Source organism: Pseudorca crassidens, chromosome 9, assembly GCF_039906515.1.
Source record: "Pseudorca crassidens isolate mPseCra1 chromosome 9, mPseCra1.hap1, whole genome shotgun sequence".
In the NCBI taxonomy this organism is placed as follows: Eukaryota; Metazoa; Chordata; class Mammalia; order Artiodactyla; family Delphinidae; genus Pseudorca; species Pseudorca crassidens.
Genome location: NC_090304.1, coordinates 75,985,824 through 76,011,509, shown reverse-complemented (window position 1 = coordinate 76,011,509; position 25,686 = coordinate 75,985,824). Strand labels below are relative to the sequence as shown.

At 36.6% G+C, this 25,686-nt stretch overlaps 1 protein-coding gene across 3 annotated transcripts in view; it reads right to left on the bottom strand.

Moving 5' to 3' along the window:
- The window catches only part of CNTN5 (contactin 5), a 1,387,157-nt gene that overhangs the window by 740,545 nt on the left and 620,926 nt on the right, over window positions 1-25,686 (bottom strand). The gene's annotated exons all lie outside the window — the stretch shown is intronic.

The following is a 25,686-nucleotide window of genomic DNA, read 5'->3' as shown; positions in this document are numbered from 1 at the left end:
GTGTGACAAGCCATTGTTAACCACCTACAGATTTTGCTGTGCAAAATTGACACTACCTATTGCTTTGTAACTAAAGCACTTCTTTTCACAGTTGCATTCCAAGTCAAGAGCTCAGATTGATAGAACAGGCCAAGGCAAACATAATAACCCACTAAATCCTATTATATGGTGAGTGGATTCCAATAGTTAACCTTTACCTGCTCTTAAAGTGCAGTGCCCTTCTTAACAGTACACAGGTGAAGAACAACTGCATGATATGAATGGACCTTACATAAGGATCTGAACACAATGAAACAGACCAAGGCTACCTTCTAAGTTCAAGCTTTGTTCAGACATCAGCAACATCCCCTAGACAGGCAGAGTGTTAAAGCCTCACTTGACTGAATTAGCTGGAGCTTTTCATACTAGTGCACTTAATGAAAAAAGCTACCAACCAAAGCACTCCACTCAGGAAAGCTGTTCCCAGTCAAAAGCTGACAGCAAATAAAATAAATACTACCTTCTACAGTGCTAGAAAAGTGAACAAGGCTGGGTTATGTAAGTTTGAAACCAAAATGCTTCTTCATGATAAAGTAAAATTGTCTGCTGAAACCAATAAAAAGTAAACTGGATACACTGTGCATAAAAAAATGAGACTATGCTAGGTAGATCAACAATTATAATCATCTGATACTTCTATAGAAAATTCTGGTTAAAGTGTACCAATATTGGAGAGAGACATATTCTTAATCACCCCACAATCTTTGTACATAAAAGAGAGGATCTACTTCATCCCATGGACCCCTGGCAAAGGCATATATTAAATTAATTGCACACTCCAGTGATTGACTTCACCTTGGCATTATGCTGGAAATAAGAGGGAGATTCTGGAAAACATTCAAAAATAGGGATGGACATAATCCAAATCATGGGGATCTGGAGGAAGCTGCATATTCTGGTCCAGATCTTTGTGAACATAGATATGGGAGAAGAACACATTAGGTTAAAAACAATAATACATGAAACTGTTTTATATGGTGGGATATTACTGATAGGAAGGTAAAAGCAGCCTAAATATATGTTGAAATATTAACTTTGTTTTGTCCATATCTAAAAAGTCTTCTCTACTTTAAAATCTGCTTCAGATAGAATTAATTAGCTCCTGCAACCATAGAAATACAACTTTTACTATGTTGCAGTTAGTGAAAATAAAAGAAATGGAATTCTGATATATCATGCTTTTGTGGCCACATGATAACATGCACTTTTAATAAAGGCAGTTAAAGGTTGAAATTGCACTGGCGGGGGTCCCCAGTGTGTGACAGGATCACGTAAAAATCAGTAAACAACTGACAGTCCCTTTCTTACAAGTGAGAAGGGTTTACTTTCAATTTTTATGTCTTATGTGTCTTGTTGGCCTGTAGCATAAAGCTGTTTTTTTATTATTATTATTATGTATCCTTCAGGCATTCTAGCAATCAAGGGAATATTACAAGAGAAGATCAAAAATCTTTTTTGCTCTTAATGCATAAATACCAAAAATATGCATTTGGGTTTCAGGATTGTACTGGAGGAAAAAGCACTCCTCACTAATATAAGAAAATCTAAGGCCAGAAGTCAGAGAGATATCAAAGTTAGTTGTAAAAACCAGTCTTGGTAGGAAAAAAATAAATTATTTACTTCCATTTTTTGAACTGATTTGTTGAACGCCTATGTTGTCATATTCTAGATGTTGTCATCTCTATCACTTTTGATTCCCTTTTTATCTCTCACACTGTACATGAAAACCATTGGGACATTTTGTTGGCTGTAACTTTCAAATAAAACCAGAAACTGTCACCACCTCAGCTGTTAACCATTTTGGTCCAATCATTGCTTACCTGGAACTACTATTGGGCTATTTACTGCTCCCCACTTAACTCCTAGAGTTCCTTTAAAAACAAAAGTTTAATTGTGTACTTTCTTTGGCAACACCTTGCAATGGCACTATTTTTCAATCAGAGTAAAAGCTGAAGTCTTTACAGTAACTCCAATGCCCTACACAATCAGCTTTGGACACAATCCTCCTTACTTTCTTGTGCTGTGTGGGTCAGATGACCAAGATTCTCTGGAGGATTCCCAGGCCCTAAGAGACCACAAAGCTAGGAGCCACTAGGTGAAAGGAACCTAGGCCCCTGAATGCCCCTCTCCCCTTGGCAACAGCAGTGATGGGATAGTAAACTGAATGAAAAATAGACATAATATGGTTAAACCATTGGGATATTTTCTGGATTTTTCCAGTATTTAGCCTACCCTGAGTAAAGAACCATGATATATAAAGGTAACACAAGCTATTTTGAAAGAAAGTATATTATTTGTGCCAAACAAATTCTGTATGCTATACATTCAGTGTCCTTGAAAGAGGGTAATATTGCTCAGGGTTGGATGGATTAGGGGAAGATTCACCTGAATGATAGTCAAGGTTCTTGAAGAATGAATAAGGACTGAATAGGTAGAATAAAATAAGAGAAGAGCATGTGAGGGGAGAGCACTGGAAAGTTCCAAGTGGTAGCTGTGGGAATGTGGATGACACATTTGGTACAGACAAAAAACCAGGAAAGAGTCAGGGATAAGGACAAAAACCTAATAGGAATGGCTGCAACCAGGAAAAATGTTGAGGAAATAAGTGTTGTCTATTCTTCCATACTAAATCTGCAATATGATTTCACAGTCATACCTCAGAACTTGTTATGACTAGTAACTATATTCCCACCAAAACATCAATTTCCAGCAACATCCTTTTAACAACACCTCCAATCCTTCCAACTGATTTGCTCTGAAACCCTTGGCTCAAGAATTTTTGGCCTCTACTTTTATCAAACCCACCTATTTTTCACTATGCATGCCCTCATTCTCCCTTACTGTCCTCTTTTCCAGGCATAAATTCCATAGTATCAGGAATCACCATTCCATTGTCACCCTCAGTCTCCTCCTATTGTACTTGCCCATCAGATTTCCAGCCCCAGTTAATTCCAATAACTACTATAGTTATAGTTGCATACAGATGCAACAACTAGGTGGAAAACCCTAGGGAAAACTACACAACTGGACTGATTGATTTACTTTTAAATTCCAGAACTTAAACTTCAAATTTACACTCAAACACATTTACATAGTATGGTTTTCCCACTCTTTAAAATGGCTATTGTGAATGTTTTTTCAGTCTCCTCAAATTGCCATGTGCTCTTTCTCCACAGTGAGTTTCTACTTTATTTACAGCTCCTACTCACAGTTAATTGGAAGCAATTATATCTACCACCACATCTGCATTCATGCAATTCTACTAGTAATCTATTTTTAGTCCTTTTACAATTTAAGAGAAGTCTTTTTCCTTACTTTATGCCAACTCTTCCACTTTTGTGTTGAATCCTATCCTGCTGTCTTTATCAAGGATTTTATTCCCGTACTTTTTCACTGTCTTCTGCATTTTATCAATTTCCCCCTTTCTACTGGAGAATAGCCATTAACACAGAAATATGATCCTGTTCTACTTCCATTTAAAAAAATAAGCAAAAGAAAACAAAACAAAAATTCATTGTATATACGTACCACATCTTCTTTATCCATTCATCTGTCGATGAACATTTAGGTTGCTTCCATGTCCTGGCTATTGTAAATAGTGCTGCAATTACTCAGCCATAAAAAAGGAATGAAATTGGGTCATTTTTAGAGACATGGATGGACCTAGAGTCTGTCATACAGACTGAAGTAAGTCAGAAAGAGAGAAACAAATATGGTATATTAATGCGTATATGTGGAAAAATGTTACAGATGAACCTATTTGCAGAACAGGAATAGAGATGCAGACATCGAGAATGAACATGTAGGCACGGGGGATGGGATGAATTGGCAGATTGGGATTGACATATATACACTACCAAGTGTAAAACAGATAGCTAGTGGGAACTTACTGTATAACGCAGAGAGCTCAGCTCGGTGCTCTGTGGTGACCTAGATGGATGGGATGGGGGGGAGGTCCACGAGGGAGGGGATATATGTATACGTATAGCTGATTCACTTTGTTGTACAGCAGAAACTAACACAACATTGTAAAGCAACTATACCCCAATAAACAAACATTTAAAATATTAAAAACCAAAACAAAACCAAAAATCTTTCATTTCACATTCTCTAATTACCCTCATGTCCTTGCACTTTTTCTTTTTCTAAATTTTTATGCCCTTCAACCCAAAATTTCTAAGGAGAATGGTCTCTGCCCATCAGCTCCAGTTCTTTACCTCTATTTCACTTTCTTCACAATGGCAACCTGTCTTCTTTCCATGATATCAAGCCCAAGTTGGCACATCTCTGTCTCCGCCATGTTTGTCATCATAGCAGCGTTTGATACATGAACCTCCTCCTAATTTAGGGGTCATTTTCTTCTCTTCATGTCTCTGACTTTTGCTCTCCTGGTTTTCTTTGTAATTCACTGACTACTTCTTCCTAAGTTTCCATCTTTACCTGTTTCCCCCACATTTTTAAACCTCACTTCAGGTTTTACTTGAACTGTATACTTCTAACCCTGACTTCCCTGAGAGTCCAGATTTTTATATTCAACCACCTAATCAGCCTCTGTATAAAGACATCACAAACTTAAGATCTTCCAGAGTTCTCAATTTTTCCCTATGTTTCATACTCTCCAAGCCTTCACAATTTCAGTAAATGAACTTAGTGAAAAAAATATATATATACAGTATGCTCAAATACTCAAGGCAAAAACTTGAGTCATCCATATTTTCTCCTTTTTGCCTTATTCTCATACCCATCTACAAAATTTAAACCAAATCTACCCTCTTTTCTTCATCTCTACAGGTGATTTTAATATTGATTTTATTATTCCATTATATTCGATAATTTTTAAATGTTAAAATACTGATATCTCTCTTTATGTAATGGCTGATTTTAGGCCTTTATCAGCAAGTTTTGGCACTCTGTAGAATTTCCTTATTCTTCCCTTCTGCTGCTTTCTTTTACCCATACCCGTGACATCTTCATCTCAAGCCTCTCAGACTTTCTTTACCCCATAACTCTTATAATTTTCATATCATTGCTCATCTTCTTATCTTTCTTCCTCTTACTAAATAATAAGACTGTGCTTAGTAATGTGGAAAGAACATTTTGAAATTAGCAGATGTCTGGTGGGGAGGGAAAGGGATTGATTGAGTAAGGCTCCCTTCCTGCTAGAAGGTTAAATCAATTTGGTGGCCAGTGAGAAGTTCCTTAGTAGAGGAGATATACTAACTTCCTCTTAAGGGCCTCAAACAGGGCAGGAAGGCCTGAGCCATCCTTGAGAAGTTACATTAGAGGCAGCAGTTTGGAGTGGTCCTTAGGGTTAGTGGATGGAAGTCAAAGGAAGCATAGAGCCATTAGCGGCTTATAATTTACGTTAGAATGATAATGTATTCTTTGCATTTATAGTTATATTAGTTTCTGTTTTACTTGATGTTTTGAAATGTGCTTATATTTTTATTTGAAATATAGTGAATTTTAATTTTATAGGCATTTTGAAAAATACATTTTGAACACTTTTTTCTTAATAGACACAATGCATTACATATACCATAACATTGATATTCCTAGTGTTATGGTATTTCACAAAATTAATACTATGGTATTTTAAAGGATAAATGATCAATAAGATGATTGACACTAGCCTGCTTCTATAATCATCTAGAACCACTGTCCTCTTAGCTCACTATATTCTTTCCATGTTCATCTCCATTTTGTTTCTGACTCTAAACACTTTCCTGTCTCAGGCTTTATATTTCCTGTTCCTTCTGTCTGGAATGTATTTGCCATGACTCTTTGCATAGTGGCTACATTGCACCCTTTAGGTTTCATTTAAATGTCATCTCCCTAACTAAGCAGTACTCCCCAGACCCCCACTCCACTACCAACCCACCACCCTATCGCATTTTGATATATGTTTTCTTATGTTTGTTTTGTACTTATTCATGATCTCACTTCTAGGACTAGAATAATAATCTGATGAATATTGGTATCTGGTCTTTCCCATTCACCATCATATCTCCTGAATGTAGAGTGATATCTGACACATAGTATTATCACAATAAATATTTTTAAATAAAATAATGAAAACATATAAGCCTTCATTCAACATTTTACATTGTGACCTCCACATTCCAAGCAATTTTCTTGATGTGGGGCACATAGCAGTGAACAATATGAATAAAATCTAAGATCCTGTGGATTTTATAAGTTAGGAGGGTGGGGGAGATAAGATTCAGAGCAAGTAAATGTGTCATTGGAAATATATGGTATGGAGACAGTTAAGCAGTAACAATAGAGAGTGATGGGGGACACAGTATTACTTAGACAGGATTATGGATCAAGAATGTCACCTACCATATCAGCAAACAAAGGATGTTTTGGCCATCAAGCCAGCAGCCACTGCAGCCACCCCCAGCTGTTCACTCTGAAGGGATTCAGGATGGAGAAAAGCAGAATACTGGCCCTAGATAGTTAAGGTGCATATCAAAGTAATGATTGCAGTGAGCCCAAACTCTCTCATCTTCCCATAGATAGAAAAGTGCTAAATTCGGTAACTTTAGATGTCTAGTTTTCTTTAATTAACAGTGATGTTTTGATGTTCCGACTACCTTGTTTTTGTTGCAAAAACTCCTATATATGTGGCTCCTCCCATACCTCTTCGGAAGCAGTCCCTCAGAGCGATCTAAGATGCTGTCTTCTGGGCTAAAGTCCTCAGAACATACACTGAGTGAAACATAATTCTCAACTTTTAGGCTGTGCATTTTTTGTTCAGTCAACAGGATGGTCAAGAAAAGCCTTGTAGATGAGGTGATACTCAGTTCCATATCAATATTGCTCCTTTAGATTATACAACAGGAATTAAACAACCTAAACTTTGTGTGACAATTTGACACATATCTCAATAGTATGTTTGCCATTGCTCAATGGTCCTGTCAATCACCTGTTAATGATGGCAAGCAAACTGGTCAGTAGCAATTTTGGATACCCTCATTTCTCCTCCATTATTTTGACTCTGAATAAGTAACTCAATGACATTAAGATTGAAGGCATTTGAATCAAAAACCTGAATTAACATTATCTGTATTTTATCCCATATCCTTATGTTTTTCCTTCCCATTTCAAAGGAAATTATATTCCTTCCTATCCATGTGTCTTCACTCCTATTACTTTCCAATTTCTGAAGAACTGTTCCTCTTTATTAGAATGTGTGTCTCTCTCTCTTTCCTTTCTTTTATCCCTTGCTCTTGCTCTAACTCTGTCTCTTTCTTGAAGGGGTCCTTTGCTGATTTCATACATGCTTGCTTATTCTAGTTTGGGAAACAAATGAACCAAATCATCAAATATATTTTACCACATGAGCTCCTTAATATTACTTCTTTCTTTTTCTACTCTAACACATGTCTACAACACACAACTTGCACCTCAGTCCCAAAGTTCCTTCCCAGAATCACATTCAACATTTATTTGACATGTATTTCAATTATGTCAGACACTATGTTATATAATCTGAGAAATATTGTTCTATCTTAACATCTCCACATGTGAATTAATTATTGTTGTACCTGAGCAGGACCCTAGGGGGCCTGCCTGGGACAGACTCTTCCCCCGTATCCTTTGCTGTAGCTCCTCTCTGAAGTACCCAGATAATAGTATCTCATGCATATTTCCTGAGTTTTTCAGATGCTAAAAACCACCATCAAATGGAAGAAATTAACTACTTGATGATCATGCCCATAGTCCCCCGACATACTGGCACCTAAGGACTGATGATGTCAACCTCCCTGTTACCTCAACATCAACCAATCAGAGAATTGTGCACGAGCTGATCACATACCCTGGGATGCCCCTCCCTCACCTGGCCTTTAAAAATGCTTTGCTGACACCCTTTGGGAGTCCGGGGTTTTTGCAAGGCCCTGCTCCAAACTCGAACGTTTTGGTTCGTTTGGCCTCACTGTGCATCAGGCATACAAACTTGTGTTCACTAACATTATTTCCATTTTAGAGCTGAGGAAATTCAAGGTGGTTTAATTTCTTGTGCAAATAATAGGGTTAATAAGTAGCAATGCCAAGGTTTAAACCCAGGATTTCTAATTCTAAATCTTCTTTTCACTAATCTCTGAGATTATTCATGATTTTCTCATTTCTGTATCCAACAATCTTTTCTATTTTATTTTTGTTTTTATTATTAATGACAGCTTTAGAAATCATACTTTATGTAACTGACTTTATTATGCTTTTCTTGACATACATAATCATATTAATTAATATGTGAGAAATTCACTGTAGACGACATATTCCCATAATCACCCCTGATTCAATTTCCATTACAACATTTCAAGTCAATATTCTAAATACACATGTGCTTAATTTCAGGTCCTTTTTCCAAATAAGTATTTTTTTTTCTCATTTTGGTAGTTTAGCATGTTGAATACATGAATACTGAATGATCATGGTGGAACTTATTGAATTCTAGGTTTAAATTAATCAAAATAATTAAATATGCACACTTAACACACTTCCAAATTATTGCACTTCTGCACCTTATTCACCGTGATTTCTTCTGAAATTACAAAATCACAGGTGGCATGACTATGTTTGGTTTATTCCAATCATTTTCTTCAGGCATACAGGGTTTTGTAAAGCATTTCCTTCTACTAAAAATGATATTCATTTTAAGCTGCCTCTTCAAAGTCATTCCCTAAGATTAAGATACTGTTTATGTTAACATTCCACTCTATCACTGCTTTAGTTTCACCAACATGCTTCCGCATTTTGTCAATGCCATGTTGTACTCTGAAATTCTGTCCCCAAATAGCATACTACCTATCAAGATATAAACAATATTGCTTTTTTAACTTCCAGGAAAAAAAGTCAAACCTAAGTATACTTGAGAGAAAACTATAATTACTTCACATAATTAATTACTTTTCTACAACAGCAACTGTGGCAATTACTCATTCTAAGAAAGTCTAATCACGTTACAGAAACTTGATCCAACTATTTAGCTCCTAACACAGGCAGGAATACTCCTACCATGTTGGTCTGTACTCAGACCTGTTTCATTGTGTCATATTCATGTGGTTTTTACCATCCTAGATCTTCCTAATTTTTGAAGCTAAACAGCCATGATCCCAGATGTCAACTGCTGGTTGCTTATAGGTCCTCCAGCTTTAGAAGGTTTTCTTCTTCTTCTTCTTCTTTTTTTTTTTTAGTATGTTAAATAAATTGGCTTGTAGATGTACTGCACAAATTGTGGAAAGTTCAAATTCTACCTCCACCACCTGCTCTCTGCAATGTCTCTGAGAGCTCACTGGGAGTTTAATGTCTCTTATTAAATCTTGTTCCCAAAGTTCTATTTCCCCCCCAATTCCTAATTTCGTCCATGAATAATTTGTTTTTCTTGTCTTCATCCTAAAATGATAGAACAGAGAGATTTTTCCTTGACTTCTGCAAAATACCATTTACATAAAGTGATTGTGTATGGTATATAGTCTTAAGTCATAGATTTGGGGCTGACAGTGGAGAAGGGATAGTAGTCTTAGGACTCTCACTGGATAAATATTTTCTTCCAGTTCTTGTCCTCTTGCTCTGTTGCTCCTCTCTGCCTTTTTCTTCTCTAAGTTGGTTACATGAAAAATTTTTTAAATGCCTCCCATTTTATAAAGGAGAATCATTCAGCTCTTTCTGTCTCTTAGGTTGGCCCATTTTAGCAAAGATTTAAACACACTCTTTTGAAAACCAAAACTGTCCATCAATGCATTTTGTGGACACATGGCATTTCTTTCGTTAAGAGAGAATTTTGCTACCAGTTTTTAAACTGATTGTTATTTTGTTTTATTCCCTCTATAGTTTTCCTTTAGCAAAATCTTTGTATTACCTGAAAATGACTTCTAACTTGAGACCATACACCCTCTCTCACTCACAGATTTTAAATTCTCTGAGTGGCATTTGAATAGAGTTGAAGCACACCATCTAATAGAACTACACATATTATTACATAGACTGATTACAGAAAGATTGGCTCTTCATTGGTGTCAAATGGCATCAGGTTGTGGGTTTTGCTCCCAGGTACCCCATAACTGAATCTGGTTGCTCTTCTTTTCAGGGCAATAGCTCCCCATATTCCATTTTATCTGCTATTGAATTTCTGTCTCCTTTATGGGAGACATTCTGTCAGCCAATTCCCCTTCTACATTACTCTGTTTAGGTCCTCAGTATGTACATTTTATTCAAAAAAATGTTCATCCTCCCTGTGATGTTAACAAACGGAGGTGTGTTTTTGAGTTCTAGTCTACCTGAATACACTGGGTGCAATAGAGCAGGCTTCTTCTACAGTTGCTTCACTCTCTAGTGTTAGAGGCACAATGTCAGAGGAATTATCAAACCTCTCCAGTTCTGAGCAACTATTTCTTAATAGCAAATGTAACCTTCTTATTTTTGATACTACCAAGTTTTTAATATATGGTATAAATTTCATACATTGTTAACCTGAACTCTGATTGAACTTCACTTACCTAGAAAAAATTGATTAATGAGCCTTCTGCAAATTACTAGACTGTTTATGATGATTCTTCTATCTAGGTGATGAAGATATTTGATACTCCTAACATGTTACATGTCTAACACTTTATGATGCCCTGAATTTGAGTATTGTACTTTATTTTGTTGCCTTTTTAAAAGTTTTATCCCTTGTTAAGCAGATTTCTTAGAAGAGTGGCTCTTCTCCCAAACTTTAAAGAAACTTAGTCAACATGTGGGTAAGAATTACTATCAACCACATACAGTACCTTTTGTGAACAGGTACTATATGTAGAAATGTCTAATACATGATGGAGACTCCAATAAGACACAAGGCATAGTCTTTGCCCTCTAGGTTCTTACATTATACTAGTAATGTTAATAGTAAGAATAAAAAAGACATTTCAGGCATTGTTCTAATTGCTTTAGAGTACCTCATTAAATCTGTATAAGATGATAAGGCATGGACTATGCGTATTTCAGGCTGGAGAACATGATGTAAAGAAAGTAACAAGGTTGAAATAGATTTAGTATATTTAAAGAGAAAATGAATAATTTGCTTTCATTGGAGTAGTTTTTATTTAAAGAAAGAATAAAATATATACTCAGAGGTTCTTTTTTTTTTTTCTTTTAAGAATCCTGGAGGTTTACCTTTTGGTCTATGTTTAAACACAGTATATAACATAACACCAATAATGGCCATTGGTATTTTTCTTTTTTTTAGAAATTTCACGTAATATCTGAAACATTTGTATTAACATATTTCCATACAAATAACCCAAAGAAAGTTTAGTACTAGTTGTTTTGTTTGTTTGTACTGCAGGTTCTTATCAGTCATCAGTTTTATACACATCAGTATATACATGTCAATCCCAATCGCCCAATTCAGCATGTCACCATCCTCACCCCACTGCAGTTTTCCCCCCTCAATGTCCATACATCCGTTCTCTACATCTGTGTCTCAAACTCTGCCCTGCAAACCAGCTCATCTGTACCATTTTTCTAGGTCCCACATACATGCGTTAATATACGACTTTTGTTTTTTTCTTTCTGACTTACTTCACTCTGTATGACAGTCTCTAGATATGTCCACGTCTCAATGAATGACTCAATTTCTTTCCTTTTTATGGCTGAGTAATATTCCATTGTATATATATACCATATCTTCTTTATCCATTCATCTGTTGATGGGCATTTAGGCTGCTTCCCTTACCTGGGTATTGTAAATAGGGCTGCAATGAACATTGGGATGCATGTATCTTTTTCAATTACAGTTTTCTCTGGGTATATGTCCAGTAGTGGGATTGCTGGATCATATGGTAATTCTATTTTTAGTTTTTTAAGGAACCTCCATATTGTTCTCCATAGTGGCTGTATCAATTTACATTCCCACCAACAGTGCAAGATGGTTCCCTTTTTTCCACAACTTCTTCAGCATTCGTTGTTTGTAGATTTTCTGATGATGTCCATTCTAACTGGCGTGAGGTAATACCTCATTGTAGTTTTGATTTGCATTTCTCTAATAATTAGTGATGTTGAGCATCTTTTCATGTGCTTCTTAGCAATCTGTGTGTCTTCTTTGGAGAAATGTCTATTTAGGTTTTCTGCCCATTTTTGGATTGGGCTGTTTGTTTCTTTAAAATTGAGCTGCATGAGCTGTTTATATATTGTGGAGATTAATCCTTTGTCCTTTGATTTGTTTGCAAATATTATCTCCCATTCTTAAGGTTGTCTTTTTGTCTTGTTTATGGTTTCCTTTGCTGTGCAAAAGCTTTGAAGTTTCACTAGGTCCCATTTGTTTATTTTTGTTTTTATTTCCATTACTCTAGGAGGTGGATCAAAAAAGATCTTGCTGTGATTTATGTCAAAGAGTTTTCCTCTAAGAGTTTTATAGTGTCCAGGCTTACATTTAGGTCTTTAATCCATTTTGAGTTTATTTTTGTGTATGGTGTTAGGGAGTATTCTAATTTCATTCTTTTATATGTAGCTGTCCAGTTTTCCCAGCACCACTTACTGAAGAGGCTGTCTTTTCTCCATTGTATATCTTTGCCTCCTTTGTCATAGATTAGATCACCATATGTGTGTGGGTTTATCTCTAGGCTTTCTATCTTGTTCCATTAATCTATGTTTCTGTTTTTGTGCCAGTACCATATTGTCTTGATTGCTGTAGCTTTCTAGTATAATCTGAAGTCAGGGAGTCTGATTCATCCAGCTCCGTTTTTTTCCCTCAAGACTGTTTTGACTATTCGGGGTCTTTTGTGTCTCCATACAAATTTTAAGATGATTTGTTCTAGTCCCGTAAAAAATTCCATTGGTAATTTGATAGGGATTGCATTGAATCTGTAGATTGCTTTCGGTAGTATAGTCATTTTCACAATATTGATTCTTCCTATCCAAGAACATGGTATATCTCTCCATCTGTTTCTATCATCTTTAATTTCTTTCATCAGTGTCTTATAGTTTTCTGCATACAGGTCCTTTGTCTCCCTAGGTAAGCTTATTCCTAGGTATTTTATTCTTTTTGTTGCAATGGTAAATGGGAATGTTTCCATAATTTCTCTTTCAGATTTTTCATCATTAGTTATAGGAATGCAAGAGATTTCTGTGCATTAATTTTGTATCCTGCAACTTTACCAAATTCATTGGTTAACTCTAGGAGTTTTCTCGTGGCATTTTTAGGATTCTCTCTGTATAGTATCATGCCATCTGCAAACAGTGACAGTTTTACTTCTTCTTTTCCAATTTGTATTCCTTTTATTTCTTTTTCTTCTCTGATTACCATGGCTAGGACTTCCAAAACTATGTTGAATTATAGTGGTGAGAGTGGACATCCTTGTCTCGTTCCTGATCTTAGAGGAAATGCTTTCAGGTTTTCACCATTGAGAATGATGTTTGCTGGGGGTGTGTCGTATATGGACTTTATTATGTTGAAGTAGGTTCCCTCTATGCCCACTTTCTGGAGAGTTTTTATCATAAACTGGTGTTGAATTTTGTCAAAAGCTTTTTCTTCATCTGTTGAGATGATCATATTGTTTTTCTGCTTCAATTTGTTAATATAGTGTATCACATTTATTGATTTGCATATATTGAAGAATCCTTGCATCCCTGGGATAAATCCCACTTGATCTTGGTGTATGATCCTTTTAATGTGCTGTTGGATTCTGTTTGCTAGTATTTTGTTAAGGATTTTTGCATCTATATTCATCAGTGATATTGGTCTGTAATTTTCTTTTTTTGTAGTATCTTTGTCTGGTTTTGGTATCAAGGTGATGGTGGCCTCATAGAATGAGTTTGGGAGTGTTCCCCCCTCTGCTATATTTTGGAAGAGTTTGAGAAGGATAGGTGTTAGCTCTTCTCTAAATGTTTGATAGAATTCACCTGTGAAGCCATCTGGTCCTGGATTTTGTTTGTTGGAACATTTTTAATCACAGTTTCAATTTCATTTCTGGTGATTGATCTGTTCATATTTTCTTTTTCTTCCTGGTTCAGTCTTGGAAGGTTATACCTTTCTAAGAATTTGTCCATTTCTTCCAGGTTGTCCATTTTATTGGCATAGAGTTGCTTGTAGTAGTCTCTTAGGATGCTTTGTATTTCTGTGGTGTCTGTTGTAACTTCTCATTTTTCATTTCTAATTTTTATTGATTTGAGTCCTCTCCCTCTTTTTCTTGATGAGTGTGGCTAATGGTTTATCGATTTTGTTTATCTTCTCAAAGAACCAGCTTTTAGTTTTATTGATCTTTGCTATTGTTTTCTTTGTGTCTATTTCATTTATTTCTGCTCTGATATTTATGATTTGTTTCCTTCTGCTAACTTTGGGTTTTGTTTTTTTCTTCTTTCTCTAGTTCCTTTAGGTGTAAGTTTAGATTGTTTACTTGAGATTTTTCCTGTTTATTGAGGTAGGCTTCTATAGCTATAAACTACTCTCTTAGAACTGCTTTTGGTGCATCCCATAGGTTTTGGATCATTGTGTTTTCATTGGCATTTGTCTCTAGGTATTTTTTGATTTCCTCCTTAATTTCTTCAGTGATCTCTTGGTTTTTTAGTAATGTATTGTTTAGCCTCCATGTGTTTGTGTTTTTTACGTTTTTTTTTTCCCTGTAATTCATTTCTAATCTCATAGCGTTGTGGTCAGAAAAGATGCTTGATATGATTTCAATTTTCTTAAATTTACTGAGGCTTGATTTGTGACCCAAGATGTGATCTATCCTGGAGAATGTTCCGTGCACACTTGAGAAGAAAGTGTAATCTGCTCTTTTTTGGATGGAATATCCGATAAATATCAATTAAATCTATCTGGTCTATTGTGTCATTTAAAGCTTCTCTTTCTTTATTTATTTGCATTTTGGATGATCTGTCCATTGTTGTAAGTGAGGTGTTAAAGTCTCCAACTATTATTGTGTTACTGTCAATTTCCTCTTTTATAGCTGTTAGCAGTTGCCTTATCTATTGAGGTGCTCCTATGTTGGGTGCATATTTATTTATAATTGTTATATCTTCTTCTTGGATTGATCCCATGATCATTATGTAGTGTCCTTCCTTGTCTCTTGTAACATTCTTTATTTTAAAGTCTATTTTATCTGATATGAGTATAGCTACACCAGCTTTCTTTTGATTTACATTTGCATGGAATATCTTTTTCCATCCCCTCACTTTCAGTCTGTATGTGTCCCTAGGTCTGAAGTGGGTCTATTTTAGACAGCATATATATGGTTCTTGTTTTTGTATCCATTCAGCAAGCCTGTGTCTTTTGGTTGGAGCATTTAATCCATCCACGTTTATGGTAATTATCGAGATGTATGTTCCTATGACCATTTTCTTAATTGTTTTGGGTTTGTTTCTGTAGGTCCTTTTCTTCTCTTGTGTTTCCCACCTAGGGAAGTTCCTTTAGCATTTGTTGTAGAGATGGTTTGATGGTGCTGAATTCTCTTATGTTTTGCTTGTCTGTAAAGCTTTTGATTTCTCCATCGAATCTAAATGAGATCCTTGCTGGGTAGAGCAATCTTGGTTGTAGGTTGTTCCCTTTCATCACTTTAAGTATCTCATGCTACTCCCTTTTGGCTTGTAGAGTTTCTTCTGAGAAATCAGCTGTTAACCTTATGGGAGTTCCCTTGTATGTTATATGTCATTTTTCCCTTGCTGCTTTCAATAATTTTTCTTTGTCTTTAATTTTTGCCAATTTGATTACTTTGTGTCTCGGCATGTTTCTCCTTGGGTTTATCCTGTATGGACTCTTTGCACTTCCTGTACTTGGGTGGCTATTTCCTTTCCCATGTTAGGGAAGTTTTTGACTATAATCTCTCCAAATATTTTCTCTGCTCCTTTCTCTCTCTCTTTTTTTATTTAAAGAAAGAATAAAATATATACTGAGAGGTTCTTAGGGCCCTTGGCCATTATGTTGAGAAATTTAAGATTAATCATCTCACTGATGTTTATTTTACATCTGATTGAGTTTAAAGGTTGATGATGATGTAGCCAAGACTCTGTCAGCAGATTTTAGGATGGGATGAAAGAACAAAGTACTGATGGCACAGAAACCAGATAGAAATGAGCAGATTTGACCTGAAGTGATTTGGGCCTGGACTTAATTAAATGAATGAAAATAGAAAGGATGAGATAAGTGATGTGAGATATTATAACAGAAGAAATAAACTAACTTGATAACTGACTGAATTCAGAAGGAAGAAATGATGAACAACTAATTTTTCAATCACATCTTCTGTTTCCATTGTCATTCACCTGCTTCATCTTGGAAATCTTAAATTCCAATAACTCACTTAATATATCAGTAGTTCATATGGGATACAGGGCAAATTCCTTATCATGGATTACAAGGTTCTTCAGACATGGTCTTCATGATCTTGCACATGATTACTTCTCCAGATTTTATTACTCCCATTTTAATGAACAGATATGTCTCAGTGTCTACAATGCTTTAAACTTTGTAATAGGGTAGTTGTTTTTAAAGTTTACTTTAAACTGCATCTATTGAGATGATCATAGGGTTTTTATTCTTCAATTTGTTAATATGGTGTATCACATGGATTGATTTGTGTATATTGAAGAATCCTTGCATTCCTGAGATAAATCCCACTTGGTCATGGTGTATGATCCATTTAATGTGCTGTTGGATTCTGCTTGCTAGTATATTCTTGAGAATTTTTGCATCTATGTTCATCAGTGGTATTGGCTTGTGATTTTCTTTCTTTGTGACATCTTTGTCTGGTTTTGGTATCAGGGTGATGATGGCCTAGTAGAATGAGTTTGGGAATGCTCTTCCCTTTGCTATATTTTGGAAGAGTTTGAGAACGATAGGTGTTAGCTCTTTAAATGTTTGATAGAATTCTCCTGTGAAGCCATCTGGTACTGGGCTTCTGTTTGTTGGCAGATTGTTAATCACAGTTTCAATTTCAGTGCTTGTGACTGGTTGGTTTATATTTTCTATTTCTTCCTGGTTCAGTCTCAGAAGGTTGTGGTTTTCTAGGAATTTGTCCATTTCTTCCAGGTTTTCCATTTTATTGGCACATAGTTGTTGGTAGTAATCACTAATGATCCTTTGTATTTCTGCACTGTCAGTTGTGACTTCTCCTTTTTCTTTTCTAATTTTATTGATTTGAGTCTTCTCCCTTTTTTTTCTTGAAGAGTCTGGCTAATGGTCTATCAATTTTGTTTATCTTCTCAAAGAATCAGCTTTTAGTTTTATCGATCTTTGCTATTGTTTCCTTCATTTGTTTTTCATTTATTTCTGATCTGATCTTTATGATTCCTTTCCTTTTGCTAACTTTGGTGGGGGGCTTTTTGTTGTTGTTCTTCACTCTCTAATTGCTTTAGATGTAAGGTTAGGTTGTTATTTGAGATGTTTCTTGTTTCTTATGATAAGATTGTATTGCTATAAATTTCCCTCTTAGAACTGCTTTTGCTGCATCCCGTAGGTTTTGGGTCATTGCGTTTTCATTGTCATTTGTTTCTAGGTATTTTTTGATTTCCTCAGTGATCTCTTTGTTATTAAGTAGTATATTGTTTAGCCTCCATGTGTTTGTATTTTTTACAGACTTTTTCCTGTAATTGATACTAGTCTCATAGCGTTGTGGTCAGAAAAGATACTTGATATGATTTCAGTGCCCTTAAGTTTCCCAAGGCTTGATTTATGACCCAAGATATGATCTATCCTGGAGAATGTTCCATGAGCACTTGAGAAGAAAGTGTATTCTGTTGTTTGGGGATGGAATGTCCTATATATAACAAGTAAGTCCATCGTGTTTAATGTATCATTTAAAGCTTGTGTTTCCTTATTTATTTCTAGAAACGCTGTTTATTGATTATTCTCTCCATGTACATTTTAGTCAGTTGTGTTGCTCTCGATCAACAACCCATTATTAACCTAATTTTCTAATGGAGGAAGAGGTGAAAGATACTTATCACCTTCTGTGGAATCTATAAACGTGAGACCAAAATGAATAGCAATATAGGAAATTTTGGATGATCAATCCACTGGTGAAAGTGGAGTGAAATCGTCCCCTACTATGATTGTGTTACTGTTATTTTCCCCTTTTATGGCTGTAAGCATTTTCCTTATGTATTGAGGTGCTCCTATGTAGGGTGCATAAATATTTACCATTGTTATATATTCTCTTGGATTGATCCCTTGATTATTATGTAGTGTCCTTCTTTGTCTCTTGTAATAGTCTATATTTTAAAGTCTATTTTGCCTAATATGAGAATTGCTACTCCAGCTTTCTTTTGGTTTCCATTTGCATGGAATATCTTTTTCCATCCCCTCACTTTCAGTCTGTATGTGTCTCTAGGTCTGAAGTGGGTCTCTTGTAGACAGCATATATATCTGTCTTGTTTTTGTATCCATTCAGCCAGTCTATGTCTTTTGGTTGGAGCATTTAATCAATTTACATGTAAGGTAATTATCGATATGTATGTTTCTATGACCATTTCCTTTATTGTTTTGGGTTTGTTATTGTAGGTCTTTTCCTCCTCTTGTGTTTCCTGCCTAGAGAAGTTCCTTTACCATTTGTTGTAAAGCTGGTTTGGTGGTGCTGAATTCTCTTAGCTTTTGCTAGTCTGTAAAGATTTTAATTTCTCCATCAAATCTGAATGAGATCCTTGCTGGTGAGAGTAATCTTGGTTGTATGTTTTTTCCCTTTCATCACTTTAAACATGTCTTGCCACTCCCTTCTGGCTTGCAGAGTTTCTGCTGATAGATCAGCTGTAAACCTTATGGGGATTCCCTTTTATGTTACTTGTTCATTTTCCCTTGTTGCTTTTAATATTTTTTCTTTATATTTAATTTTTGATAGTTTTCTTGGCATGTTTCTCCTTGGATTTGTCCTGTATGGGACTCTCTGTGCTTTCTGGACTTGATTAACTATTTCCTTTCCTATATTAGGGAAGTTTTCAACTAATCTCTTCAAATATTTTCTCAGTCCCTTTTTTTTTCTCTTCTTTTTCTCGGACCCCTATAATTCAAATGTTGGTGCATTTAGTGTTGTACCAGAGGTCTCTGAGACTGTCCTCTATTCTTTTCATTCTTTTTTCTTTATTTTGCTCTGCAGTAGTTATTTCCACTATTTTATCTTCCAGGTCACTTATCCATTCTGCCTCAGTTATTCTGCTATTGATTCCTTCTACAGAATTTTTAATTTCATTTATTGTGTTGTTCATCATTGTTTGTTTGCTCTTTAGTTCTTCTAGGTCCTTGTTAAACATTTCTTTTATATTCTCCATTCTATTTCCAAGATTCTGGATCATCTTTTCTATCATTATTCTGAAATCTTTTTTAGGTAGACTGCCTATATCCTCTTCATTTGTTTGGTCTGGTGGGTTTTTACCTTGCTCTTTCATCTGCTGTGTGTTTCTCTGCCTTCTCATTTTGCTTAACTTACTGTGTTTAGGGTCTTCTTTTCACAGGCTGCCAGTTCGTAGTTCCCATTGTTTTTGGTGTTGCCCCCAGTGCGGAAGGTTTGTTCAGTGGGTTTTGTAGGTTTCCTGCTGGAGGGGACTAGTGCCTGTTTTCTGGTGTATGAGGCTAGATCTTGTCTTTCTGGTGGGCAGGTCTGTGTCCAGTGGTGTTTTTTGGGGTGGTGTGACCTTATTATGATTTTAGGCAGCCTTTCTCCTAGTGGGTGGGGTTGTGTTCCTGTCTTGCTAGTTGTTTGGTATAGGGTGTCCTGAAACTTAGCTTGCTGGTCATTGAGTGGAGCTGGGTCTTGGCATTGAGATGGAGATCTTTGGGAGATTTTCGCCATTTGATATTACATGGAGCTGGGAGGTCTCTGGTGGGCCAATGTCCTGAACTTGGCTCTCCCACCTCAAAGGCCCTGACGCCCAGCCAGAGCACCATGACCCTGTCATCCACACAGCTAAGAATAAAAGGGAGAAAAAAGGAAGAAAGAAAGAAAGAAAGAAAGAAAGAAAGAAAGAAAGATAAAATAACCTTATTAAAATACAAAATAATTATTAAAAATTAAAAAAAAATTAAAGTAATTCTAAAAAAAAGAAAGAAGAGAGAAACCAAACCAAAAAACAAATCCACCAATGATAACAAGCGCTAAAAACTATACAAAAAAAAAAAAAAAAAAAACCCGGAGAGACAGAACCCTAGAACAAATGGTAAAATCAAAGCTCTACAGAAAAAATCACACACAGAAGCATACATATACATACTCACAAAAAGAAAAAAGGAAAAAAATATACATATATATTGTTGCTCCCAAAGTCAACTGCCTCAATTTGGGATGACTCGTTGTCTCTTCAGCTATTCCCGAGATGCAGGGTACATCAAATGGATTGTGGAGATTTAATCTGCTGCTCCTGAGGTTGCTGGGAGAGGTTTCCCTTCTCTTCTTTGTTCGCACAGCTCCTGGGGTTCAGCTTTGGATTTGGCCCGGCCTGTGTATGTAGGTCACATGAGGGTGTCTGTTCTTTGTTCAGATAGGATGGGGTTAAAGGAGTAGCTGATTATGGGTCTCTGGCTCATTCAGGATTGGGGGAGGAAGGGGTACAGATGCAGGGTGATCCTGTGGTGGCAGTGGCCGGCCTGATATTGCAACAGCCTGAGCCACACCGTGTGTTCTCCCAGGGAAGTTGTCCCTGGATCACAGGACCCTGGCAGTGGTGGGCTGCACAGGCTCCCAGGAGGGGAGGTGTGGATAGTGACCTGTGCTCGCACACAGGCTTCTTGGTGGCTGCAGCAGCAGTCTTAGTGTCTCAGGCCCGTCTCTGAGGTCTGCAATGATAGCCGCAGCTCGCACCTGTCTTTGGAACTCGTTTAGGCTGCGCTCTTAATCCCCTCTCCTTGCACACCACAAAACAAAGAGGCAAGAAAAAGTATCTTGCCTGTTTGGCAGTTCCAGACCTTTTCCTGGACATATTACCGGCTCGCTGTGGCATACTAGCCCCCTTCAGGCTGCGTTCACGCAGGCAGCCCCAGTCCTCTCCCTGGGATCTGACCTCTGAAGCCGAAGCCTCATCTCCCAGCCCCCACCTGTCCCAGCGGTTGAGCAGACAAGCCTCTGGGGCTGGTGAGTGCTGGTCAGCTCTGATCCTCTGTGCCGGAATCTCTCTGCTTTGTCCTCTGCACCCCTGCTGCTGTGCTCTCCTCCGTGGCTCTGAAGCTTCCCCTCTCTGCCACCTGAAGTCTCCTGCAAAGGGGTTTCCTAATGTTTGGAAACCTTTCCTCCTTCACAGCTCCCTCCCACTGGTGCAGGTCCCATCCCTATTCTTTTGCCTCTCTTTTTTCATTTTTCTTTTACCCTATGTGGGGAGTTTCTTGCCTTTTGGGAGGTCTGAGGTCTTCTGCCAGTGTTCAATGGGTGTTCTGTAGGAGTTGTTCCACATGTAGATGTATTTCTGATGCATTTGTGGGGAGGAATTTGATCTCCACGTCTTACTCTTCTGCCATTTTGAAGGTCTCCCTACTTACTTCATTTTAAAGAAAATATCTGCCAAGCATACAAGCTTGAATAACAGTTCATAACTTCTGCACAGTAATCTAGTAAAAACATCTATTTGTTTTTAATTCCATGCTTTCTCTAAACATTTAAATTAATCACTTGTAGGTACTCAAGTCATACATTCTGAATTTATTTTCCTTTCTGTGAAGAGTCCATTTAGAGCATATGGCTGTGGAATATGAGTGTTTGGGGGGAATGGAAGCAATTGTGTACTGAAGGATAAAAGCAGGGAGAGCTAGGGCTCTCTGTGTGAAATGCTAATACCTTTCTCTCTGCTTTAATATACTTTTCCTTCCACTCATTCAAATACACTCAACACCTCACCATCCACTTAAGCCCTGTCTTTTCCTGAAGTTTTTTGGTGTGAATTAATAAGTGTGCCAGGAGAGGGTCTCCAGAAGATCTCTAATGCAACTATGATTAATATTAGGAATGCTTTATACCATAGAGACTCCTGGACATGTTTCCTCCCTCATTGTAGTTCCTGATTTGTTCATCAGTCCAAATGTCTGTAACCTTAGTGAACAAAGAATGTGTAGGATGCTTTTTCCTCTGGTTTATTCACAGCATCCAGGACATTGCTTGACTCAGAGTAGCATTTAATGTTTTTTTTTACTGGAAGAATAATACCAGTGAAAGGCTACCAGCAGGTTTATATGTCAATAAGGAGAGAATATCCAGTGATACAGAATGAGCTCATGATTGAAACTGAAAAGTTTTATTTTTCTCCAATCACTGACAGATTTTCCTTTTTCTGCCCTAGATGACATTCTCAATGAGTCATCAGCTTTCCATATATTTTAAGGTATTAAAACAAGGTATGCTTTGGTAATTGTGACTAATTTTTAGTATACTAATATACCCAGCCCTTCCAAAGCCAAATTTTAATCTGTCATCCCTCTTCTCCCCAGATTAGGTTTGCCCTGTGAAAAGGAGACCTGAGGTAGGGCCAAAGTGGAGGTATTTTTCCTGTCATCCTTTCTCCTGATGAATCTTTCAGATGTTGTTGGAAAGATCAAGGCCAAAAATGTTAGTTGACTGGCACTGTTGTGATACTGTCACCAAGGCTCTCTGCATGTCAGATGACAAAATGCTGATTCTCTAGTGGCTTGCACATGATGGTTCTTTAAAGATTTCTTATAACCCATCATGCTGCCCAGTTCCTGGATATGACAATCTACCCTCTGACTGATGTCCTGTGTTGATGCCTCCCTCCCAGTTCTAGCCTCTAGGAGGCTACCTCTTTTTCTTTTTCTTAGTTCATCTCCTATCACATGGCATTGACTAGAATCCATTGAGATGGGTCAAGCCCATCAGGATCAACCTCTGTCCCCCAGGAAGTTCACGAACTTTTGCCCTTCCAAATGCTAGTAGTTAGTGCATCCTCTGTGACCTTTGCGTCTCATTCAACCTTCAAGGGTAACTCTTACCAGCTTCATGACTTTAAGCAACAGGAGTTAGTTTCTATACTCTGACTACCATATCACCCACCTTCAAAGTCTAGGGAAAGCACCTCAGGCTTTCTGAAGATTTTTCTAGCATGTTCGGCTCCATCCCTCTCTTTGTAAGGGACATCTGAGTTTCTGTAGCTTAGCAAGTATTTAGTGGTGGAGTGAGAGACAGGTCTCTTCTATTGCAGACACTCCCATTGCTACAAAGAGTTCCCCTGGAGCCTTCTCTCTTGGCTTGAGGAAAATATCTTCTTTCTTTCCCCTTAGTGATGGGAAGAGAAAACTCACTCCACTTCTGTCAGCTTTATATAGACTGATGATTTTTTAACTTCTTTTAACTTTCCTTAAATTTCTTATTGTCTGATTGTTTAGGCAGAACTGTATTTGGCATCTTCTAGTAAATAACACACCCATGTGTCCAGCAATATTTCTTTCAAATATTGGGACACAGTGTCTATTCTCACCTTTGAGGCTGTAGTAAAAGTTCTGAGATGATTGGAAAACAATATTAGAATATAGAAGGAGATTTAAAATAATATAGCCTAAGACGCTGTGTCACAAAGAAAGAAATGAGGAAATTCGCAATTTGTGGCAAAGTTTAAATTAGCACACGGCCCTCCTAATTCTAGTCTATTTCTCGTTGAATGCGTTATTTTGCATTCTGGAGAGAATCATTCTGAAAACTTATAGGAAACTTTATTTAAAACAAGGTTCTGACCAAACAGAATAGCTTCATAGAATGGAATCATTTGAGTTCATGAAAAGACCATTTTTATAATCAGACCTATTTTATTGCTCTAAAAAAATAAATCTCCTGGGATGGAATCTGGAACAGATTAGGTTCTTGCCAATTTATGCTACATAATGAGATTCTAGTGCATTATTTTTCCCCAATTCATTGCATTTATTTGACAATAACAACTGTTTGTTCCTTAAATTCAATATTACATCATAGTTTGCTATCTTTAATTTCAAACTAATCTCTTTTTTGGTCTTTATTTCTATTGTTGGCTCCACTCTTCTCCCACATACTGGCTCAAAATAGCAGACTGGAGGATTTTTTATTTTCTCCTCTTTTATCCCTTATGTCCGGTAAGTGTCAACTCCACTGGATGTATCCATATATTGTTTCTAAACTCCAACCTATTCTTTCCATTCCCAGTTCTTCTACCTATAACTATTCACCATTCTCTCATTTGGTATTCCTCTATTATTAAACATCCTCTGTTATTAAAAACATGATAAAATAAAATTAAAATCTTGTAACTATTCCTTAAAGTCCAACTTTCAGAATCATAGATTTAAGGATTAGAGGAAAAATTGATATCATCTGATTGAGCAAGCCCTTTGATGCTAAAATTATCTTTATATAATAATCATTCAGCTCATGCCTGAGAACTGACAGACTCTCTTGAGATACAGTTGATTCTACCACAGGCAGACACTGGTTGCTTAGAGTGATCTTCTTTTTAGACAAATTAATTGTACCTCTCATTTTACTGTACTTTGACTGGTTTGTCCCTTTGGATGTCTTTAGAATAAGTGTAAGCTGCTTATATATAACAAACTTTTAGCTACTTAAAGATAACAGTTGTTAGACCTTTAAAAAAATCTGTCTTTTGAGCTGAGATTCTGGCTTATTTGCCATGTGACAATTCTTTCTTGCTACGGGAAATAATAAGCTGATGCATCTCACCAAGATATCAGGATACTGAAAATGATATTTATATATGATACATTAAGGGGAAAAAAGGTTATTTTTTTCAGTCTTTGCAGCTTGTTTTATGCCATGAATAATTATACTTGTTTACTAGACAATACACAAAGGCCAACTCTCAATATCCCAAATACAGAAGATAATTTGCAATTGAAAGTCATTACTGTTAATCTGGATATAATACAGGCAGGTCAAATCATTCTGTAAATCATGACCAGATTCTGTAAATCATTCTGTAATATAGACCAGGGTCTATACCCAGAGTTCAACTATAAAAATACTTTTGCCTGCCTCTCCTAAGACATTTGTATATTGGAGTTCTGAATATTTTACTCATTAGCTTAGAAAAGCATCCATTAATTAATTCAGGGAAGACCTTGCAAAAAGAAGGAAGTTTCCCCTGAATCTGGTCAAAAATTACCTTAAACATTAGCTGAATCTTTAATTTAGTTCTCATTCCTTTAATTTCTTTTATCTTTTCTATTATAATATGGTTTCAAATTTTTCTTCATCACTTGTTTTCCCTCCACTGAACCCATTCTTATTTATCCATGTTTCCATAATATGATCTAGCCTAGAACTGAACATAATACTATAGTCATTGTTAGCAAACAGATGCAAAGTAGATCTAACCTCTCCCTTATTGTAGACATTGTTAATACAGCTGAAGATCATGCTAACTTCTTTTTGGTAAGCACATACCACTGCTGACTTCTAATGAAATCAATAAATATCCATTGAATACTTGCAGTTCTAAATCCTCATTGCTGTCTTCTTTCTTCCAGACTTTTGCAGTAGTAACTTACCTATTTTCCCTGCCTACATTCTTTCCCAAGCTCTAAAATCTATTTTTTGTAAAGAACCTAGCACAATCTTTTAACATGTTATCAAGTTACATCTCTCCTCTGCTTAAAATATGATCTGGTCATTGCCTCTCTATTTTTCCTTATCACTTTTTCTTGTCATATACTCTCTTCATCTATATTGGTTTCCTCTCTTCTTCTGTATT